Genomic DNA, 8,268 nt, shown 5'->3' with positions numbered 1-8,268 from the left:
TAAAAAGTTCTACAGTTTGTACTTCAGCCAATCAGAGCTGAGCTTTTCTCTGAGCGGAGATGACGGTCGTCCATCACCATCAATGAAAACAAAGCTGATGATGGAAGCTCGAGGCTGCAGGAGGGAATTATGGGAGGTGGTGCTAAATGCTGCAGCTTTAAAACAGTGAGAATGTTTTTAGACTTGAACAGAAACTTTATCCTGAACTCCTCTCTCTCTGGTGAAAACATGGCCGCTCTCACTGGATGGGTTTTATCGCTGGGGATGAAGGACGTCATTGTTCCTGACTTGAAATGGCCATCGACAGACGGTGTACCGACTCTTTGCCTCCTCCTCCTCCTCCCCAGGTGAACACACCCTCCACAGTTTTCATTCTCCTTTCGCTTCAGTGTCAAAGCCTAACGGACGCCTCCCCAGGACCAAACCCAAACCTCCGCTCTCATTCCGATTCATGGCCGCTCCGGTCGGCCATTGTTCCCCCTGAGATCCTGAGCGTCATGAATAGCCAATAAAAAGCCTATCGTTCCACGGTGAATCGGAGTTGAAGAAAAGGTGCTGGGAGAGGCAGCGATGGCCTCCACGCAGCTCCCAGTGTGGAAACCATCTGTTCGCTCGGCCCCCTGCTCGCTCTGTGAAAGGGATAATTGAGTGTTATAGAGAGCAGAGAATAGATCCCTCTGCTGCTGATTTGTATTCTTTAGAAAGAGCCAGGGGTTTCACACCACATCTGCCCCTCAACCCCATTCAGCCCCATTCACTGTCCCATCAATTAGCACACTCAATTAAGCCCTCATAATCCATTTATCGACACACAAGGGCTCCATCGAACGCCACGCCCGCCACAGAGAAGTGGCAACAAATGAGACTTTAGTGACTGTTTTCTTTGGGAAGAGGGAGGGGAAACAATACAGACTGATGGCAGTGTGAGTCCTTCAACACTTCATAAGAAGAGTTGATGGTTGAAAAGCTGCTGCAGCTGGCAGCGAGCCGCTGAAGGCCGCTGGCAGCGTGAACGAGCTCTCTGCTCTATTTGTCGGCCATTGTTCTGCAGATTATGAGCTGCCTTTTCACTGGAGTGTTACAATTAATTAGAGCAGGGTTGAATGGAGAGGCAGTCAGTCAGGCACATGCAGGCCGGAGGAGGTCTGCACGTAGAGGAACTGTGAAAACAGACTAAATGCCAACAGTGTCAATGGTGTCGCTGTTGATGAAAAGCTGCCAGTTTAATCCCTGTTAGTGCTGCGTGAGCCGCGGCTGATATGAATTTAACAGGTTTAATCTGAGACACAGCAACGAGCCACAGTCCTGATACAGACAGGAATTTAACACAATCATAACATTTTATTAGCACTTTATTATATAGGTTCCACTCATATACTGCTATGTTAATTTACAGGAGCTATTTGTAAGTTTTTGGTATCACTACATATCCAGTGTTAGCATGAATGCCTGTATACTTACCAGTGTTGTGAGTTCAGCATCAAGCTTCTTTCCTTTACTCACCAAGAGCTTTCTCCAGTGCTGGAAAGCAATGGCAATGTTTTGCTTCTATCACTTCTTTTCTTCTACTGAAGTTAGCATCAACCTGTCTCATTACTTTACTGTAGTGTCCAGTCTGCCCTGAGGAAGCAGCGCTGCTCAGAGGTAATATTATAACCTTCTGTACTGTGACAGCTGAAGTTCTTAGCAAACAACCACCATCACCATCACCCACTCTTGGTAAGGTTGGCAGCCCAAACCCAAAAACAAATAGCCCCTTTAAACCAATTATAATGGATTCTTCTTATAATAACACTGTATCTTAGAGCGAAAGCTGCTCTACCCTGAAGACTAGAGGAGGTAAAGGGCTCGTCCGGGATTTGAACCCGGGACCTCTCGCACCCAAAGCGAGAATCATACCCCTAGACCAACGAGCCACAACAAAACATGGTCGGTAAGTGGAATAACATCCCCTCAAAGTGTCCTCATTATTGTCAGAAAGTGAGTTCAGACAGCTGTTCTCAGAGAAACAGCTGTAAAAAAAAAAACCTCAGGAGGAGGAGACCAAACACAGAGCTAAAACAGAGGGAATACCAGACTGAGATTCATCAGGTGGAGACAAACACCACATGAATAACTCTAGACTGACTGAGCAACTTTAAACTTTGACAGAAACAGATGTCCCTCTGCTTCCAGACTTTATGCTAAACTGAAATGAACAGCTCCTGGATGTATCTGGAAAACTCAATTAGTGTTTCTTTTACCATCCTTTTTGTATATTGGTCTCTGAGAGAGAATCAGTAGAGACTGTTTTATCATACAAGTACCTCAACTGACAGACAGATAACAGGGCTCGTCCGGGATTTGAACCCGGGACCTCTCGCACCCTAAGCGAGAATCATACCCCTAGACCAACGAGCCACAACAAAACATGGTCGGTAAGTGGAATAACATCCCCTCAAAGTGTCCTCATTATTTCAGAAAGTGAGTTCAGACAGCTGTTCTCAGAGAAACAGCTGTAAAAAAAAACCTCAGGAGGAGGAGGAGACCAAACACAGAGCTAAAACAGAGGGAATACTAGACTGAGATTCATCAGGTGGAGACAAACACCACATTGTGGAACTTTGACAGAAACAGATGTCCCTCTGCTTCCAGTCTTTATGCTAAACTGAAATGAACAGCTCCTGGATGTATCTGTTTCTTTTACAATCCTTTTTGTATATTGGTCTCTGATCTCTATGAAGAGAGAACCAGTAGAGACTGTTTCATCATACACGTACCTCAACTGACAGACAGATAACAGGGCTCGTCCGGGATTTGAACCCGGGACCTCTCGCACCCTAAGCGAGAATCATACCCCTAGACCAACGAGCCACAGAGACACACTGATGCACATGTTAAGTACCTCAGAGTCTATTTTACTAAAGACTAAGATATTTAAGGATTCCTCCCTTTACAGGTCAGATAAAACAACTTGCCAACACATACAGAGTATTGTGTCTGGGAACATTATGTTGGGACAACTTACACGGTTTTGCAGCTACAGAGAAGATTTCTCTCTAAACAGTCTGCTTTAGAAGTTTGTTTATCAAGGGCTCGTCCGGGATTTGAACCCGGGACCTCTCACACCCGAAGCGAGAATCATACCCCTAGACCAACGAGCCACAAGGAGCTCTGATTTTAACCACAGTAAAAGTCTGATCAAGGATCTTTGTTAACAAGAAAGTAGGTGGAGCATTTTTGAGGTTCTGTAAGTATTGTCACAGTGTCTGACTTCACTCTAATATTTATAAAACTACTAACTTACCTTGGAGAAACTCTAGACTCTCTGGGAGCTAGTGGGCTCATCCAGGATTTGAAGCTGGGACGTCTTGCAGCCAAAGTGAGAATCATACCAACGAGCCATTTCTCCTGTGTTTTGACTGAAACACAGAAGAAACAGCTTTGCATATACAGAACAGAGTGGGATTTTTTTTCCAAGTCTAAGTTTTCCTGTAGCTCCAGTCTTTGTGCTAAGCTAGGCTAAACAGCTACTGCAAACATAAAGGTTACAGGCTGACAAAACACTTGTTAGACGTCTAAGACATACAGCTTCAGTCAGATCTGGGAGCTGTTATCAAGGGCTCGTCCGGGATTTGAACCCGGGACCTCTCGCACCCTAAGCGAGAATCATACCCCTAGACCAACGAGCCACAAGTTCCACACAAAGCTCTGGTTAGTCAGTGCTGAACTGAATCACTTCACGCACACAAAGCACTCATCATGGCTGCTCCAGCTTCTGTTTCCACTGCTGAAACAGACATTAAGTGGATGTTAAACTAAATAAATCCTTTTATTTTTTCAGTTAAGACAGGGTGTCTCAAAATTGTCCCAAATTGTACTCCAGGGTTGACCAAGGGATTTGTGGGAGCCCAAGAATAACCAGTCTAATTTCACCCCCTGGAAGTTTGGTTACACCTCTGTAAGAGTGAATTTTGGGAATATGTGTAAAATGCTGCACAAAACACGTAGAATATTTCATTTTTCATTTGAGGATGAAGCAGAGGAGGACGAAGGAAAAATAGATTTACTTTGTGATCTGGCATTCTGGGTCATGAGAGGATGAGGTCATCTTCTTTCCAATGAGAGTGTCTAAAATCTGTAATTTGAAAGTGTTAAAAAATACAAAAGGCTCAACACACACATAAACTGAGCCCTGGGAAAAGACTTTAACACATCGCATTAAAGCTCTGTAATTGTTTTTATGGATTGCTTCTTGTAGCCATAATTGTTCACGACTCCATAAACGAGAGAGAAACAGCCCAGACGGTTCATTAGAGCACAGAGCGTCTCGTTCACGCCGCAACACAACGCGTAAAACAAGGAGAGAGAATCTGTTAAAGACACTTCAGTGAGAAAACTGTTGAAATAAAAAACACATGGAGCTGAGAGGGAGAGAGTTTCTCAGCGGTCATTACTGTGGTGTTTCTGTACTGCATTTCCCAGAAGTCACCAGGAAATCCAATGGAGTGTAGCTCAGGTGGTGGAGCATGTTGATCCTCCTGTCCAGATGCTGAAGTGTCCTTAAGATGCTAAACGAAACATAAATATCATCACTGGACTTAGATTCGTCAGCTGGACACAAACAGCAGCACAACAGGATGATCATGTTGCACTGCGTCTGCTGGATGAGGAAATGTTTGTGAACAAGTTTGCCACAAGATCTTTACAAGGGAACAATGTTGGATGTTGTGTTTCCAGCTTGTTTTGCTGAACTCTAAAGCAGCTTTAAAATGTCCATCAAAAATAACTCTTTCTGGGGGAATAAAGATGAAAACATCCAGAGTGATTTCAGACCTGTGTCTCCTCCACACTTCAGGTTCTTCTTTCACAGCTGGTTTAGTCATCTGGTCGACATGAAGCCCTTCTTTCTGGTTCATGACTTGACTCCAGAGTGAGGCTCTCATGTTTGTTAGGGTGGCTTTTTTACAGCCGTGAAAATAAAAGGGAAAACTGAGAGTTTTTGGACAGACTGGACTCAGTTCATAAAACAGACTGTAAACCCTTCAGATGCAGATGCGTCCAGTCCGCTGGGTAGCAGTGAGGGAGGAGGCTTTAAGCATGGGAGACGTTACTTTCCAGCTACAAAACTGACCCAAAAATCAGCCAATTAGAGGGAAGGTTTCCTCGGAGTGAATGTGTAACCTGATTGGTCGCAGCGGGAGCAAACCTCCTGACCTCTGGCAACGTCGGTGCTGAGACACAACATTCGTGTTATTGTGAATTCTAACCACAGCAGGACGTCACACAACACAGAAGACACACAATTCATTTCCTTTTCTTATCGACATTAACACGTTCCTCTCCACAGCCTAACACAGCCCTTCACTTTAACAGCATCACAGCACTGGATGCTGAGTGGAAACAGGGTGTGTCATTATTACATGTAAGTGAATGTTGTGTTTTGGCAGTACTGAGTGTAAAAGACATTAGTGGACATTTACAGAGTCATGGGAAACCCCTCGTCTCCTTCCAGTCGTCATAAATTTTGTCCTTTATTTGCATCTGGAAAGTGAAACTCTGCAGCTGATAAAATCTCCCAGACTGTGAGTTGATTTGCACAAAAACAATGATAGGTCAATTAAATGCAGTTCTCCAATGAATGTGTGAATGAAAAACTTTTAATCAAAGACTTAATGTGAAAGGTTTCTTATATTCCGCAGCTCTTTAGCTCTTTAGCACATTTGCCTGATCCTTTCCTCTTCTCACTTCATGACTCTAATGTAGACTCTGGTCTGTTTCTCCAGTGAAGACATTGTTTTGTTTTCCTTCTCTTGCAGTAGAACTCATTACCACCAGCCCCTCAGAATCTCCTGTCAAATGTCATTTCCAGAAAAAAATATTGTCTCATATTTTCTTCACCAAGCTTCTAGCACTGTGTATTTCACTTTTTCACTTTCTCATGAGACCATACAGAACTTCAGTGTTAGGGACGTATCAAAGTTCAATGTTCCTGAAACTCAGAGAAAACTCAGGAGGAGCTTGTGACGGTCTGTTTAGAGCCACACAGGTAGAATAGCTGAGCTATTCAGATGAAGCTGAGCTGAAACTGTGGCTCGTCTCCTTCCTCTGCCAAACAGACATGATGCTTCTTGACAAGTGAAATCATCCTCCAAATCTGAAGACTTCCTCCCTCTGAGGAGTTCAGCTGGTGAAAAACTGTTGATGCAGCAGCAAAAGAAAGAAGTCTCAAGAGAAAAGAAAAGTCCTGGAGGGCAGATTAAACACAAGCTTCATTAGCTGCTCAACAAACAAATATTTCAGACATGTCACTGTACGGTATCTGTCTGGAGTCGTCATTTATGTGATCCAGACTTAAATCAAGAATCTGCTGACGCCAAATATAAAATAATAATCTGTTGAAATCTTCCGTTCTTCAACAGTCTCTGCTCACAAATGCATCACCACAAGATCTACAAGTGACTAATGGAAAAAAATCTAGAAACTTGGCTGAAAACTCGTCAGTTTTGGAAAACGGATGAATTCATTTAGAAACTAACGTTTATTTTTTTCTTTATATTCTTTTTCAGAGTCTAATTTTACTCTGACGAGTGAACGTCCTTTTCCCATCCGTCTCAGGTTTCCAGTTGACATTTACAGTCTGAGTCACAGATGTAACTGATGAACTGTGATGCAGCAGCCAGTCACTCTGTTGAAGGTCAAACAGTCTGACTGACGGGGAATATTTTCCTCTTGCAGTCTCAGCAGCTCAGCAGGCAGTTTGTTTTTGCACTAATGTGGTTTATAGTTTGTGGGAAGGGGACAGAGACGTCTTCCTCCTGCACATTCTCAGTCCTACACCCTGATTGCTTTACTCTGTGGATGTATTTGTGTTGTGTTTGCCACAAATCCTCACCGGCAGAGAGAACCAGGCCTGGGCTCGTCAGGAATTTGAACCCAGGACCTCTCACACCCTAAGCGAGAATCATACCCCTGGACCAAAGAGCCACGAGGTCTGCAGCAAGAGTCTGGTTAATGAGAGCTGAACTGAATCACTTCACAGATAGAAAGCAGTCATCATGGCTTCTGTTTGTGCAGCTTTAAATCAAACAACTTCCTCCATGTTCACCTGTCGTCTTAATAAATCCACGATGTCAACTCGTTGTGCAAAGCTGAGTCTTCATCGGTAGGTTTCTAATCAATCCTGCAGATCAGCAATTAACAGAGGGTGTGTGATTCATAACATGTGACATGTACATAGACCTCCTCAGACTGAAAGAAGTTCCAGTGGACACAGACAGAACTGCAATGACTGCCATGACGTAAAAGGCTGAGCTGAAACTGTGATAAGACAGAGCAGCAGGAGGCTGTGGTCTACAGACTCATTAAAGGTCTTTATGAGTCCAGGAGAAGGTTTTTATTCTCCTGAGTCAGTCGTCTGCTGCTGTGTTCCCGTGTGATGCTTTTAAAGGAACAACAACCCTCCTCCTGCTCCTCCTCCTCCTCTTCTTATCTACAGTCGTCTGAGTTGAGGTGAGATTGAGTCAAAGCCTTTTACTGTCTGAGATCCAGTCAGCTGCTGCAGGTTTCCACTGAGTTTCACCCTGTTAGTGAGTGTTTACACTCAGCAGCTGTCAGGCTCTTTGAAAACCTTCACTAAGTGTTTACACCTGCACAGGATCCTTTGGCACGTTTACTTATCCTCTACATCAGTGGATCCTCAGCTTCTTCTGTCATAATCTCTCTGGAAGCTGAGGATGAGCTTATTTTAGATGAATCTGATTCGTTCACCATCAGAGAGGCCAGCTGTTACAACTGTTCTTGAAATAGTAATTCAATGAAGATCTCAATGAAAAGCATATCTTTCTGTATCTCTCTCCCCTTCTTCTTTTGTGCTGACAGAAACTGTGAACCTGCTGCTCCTCCACTCATTTAAATCTCCTCTGGAGCTGCATCCTTGTATTTAAAAGTGGATTTGAAAATGTTTGAGTGTGTTGCTGCAGCAGAGGTCGTGCAGTCATTCAAATCTAAAGGGTTCAGTGTCTGAGGAGCAGGAATAAGATCAGAAAATCTCATTTAAGTTTGGACAGCAGTTGTTGAGATATTGGACTCTAATGAAAATCCAACTGATCCACAGCCTGTTTGGATGTTTTCAATCATTAAGTAAATTTAAACAGAGTAAGAACAGATCAGGTTACAGGCTGTCAGCTTATTAATAATTAACAGCCTCCTCTGATGGACCTCCATCATACCACAGCTGTCACCTTTGACCTTCAGAAATCAATAATCAGCTCATCTTCTGCTTTCCAT

General features: G+C 43.6%; 5 non-coding genes across 5 annotated transcripts; all 5 read right to left on the bottom strand.

The window, feature by feature from the left end:
- Nucleotides 1-1,844: 1,844 nt before the first annotated feature.
- trnap-ugg (transfer RNA proline (anticodon UGG)) lies at nt 1,845-1,916 on the bottom strand. Its single transcript has one exon. It is a non-coding gene; the product is annotated as a tRNA-Pro (tRNA).
- A 412-nt stretch (nt 1,917-2,328) lies between these two features.
- Nucleotides 2,329-2,400, bottom strand: trnap-agg (transfer RNA proline (anticodon AGG)). Its single transcript has one exon. It is a non-coding gene; the product is annotated as a tRNA-Pro (tRNA).
- A 381-nt stretch (nt 2,401-2,781) lies between these two features.
- On the bottom strand, nt 2,782-2,853 carry trnap-agg (transfer RNA proline (anticodon AGG)). The gene has a single exon. It is a non-coding gene; the product is annotated as a tRNA-Pro (tRNA).
- A 218-nt stretch (nt 2,854-3,071) lies between these two features.
- On the bottom strand, nt 3,072-3,143 carry trnap-cgg (transfer RNA proline (anticodon CGG)). The gene has a single exon. It is a non-coding gene; the product is annotated as a tRNA-Pro (tRNA).
- Nucleotides 3,144-3,599: 456 nt separating this feature from the next.
- Nucleotides 3,600-3,671, bottom strand: trnap-agg (transfer RNA proline (anticodon AGG)). Its single transcript has one exon. It is a non-coding gene; the product is annotated as a tRNA-Pro (tRNA).
- Nucleotides 3,672-8,268: the final 4,597 nt, after the last annotated feature.

The sequence above is a fragment of the Lates calcarifer genome, unplaced genomic scaffold (genome assembly GCF_001640805.2).
Source record: "Lates calcarifer isolate ASB-BC8 unplaced genomic scaffold, TLL_Latcal_v3 _unitig_5494_quiver_732, whole genome shotgun sequence".
Classification (NCBI taxonomy): Eukaryota; Metazoa; Chordata; class Actinopteri; family Centropomidae; genus Lates; species Lates calcarifer.
This window is presented reverse-complemented; position numbering and strand designations above follow the sequence as displayed.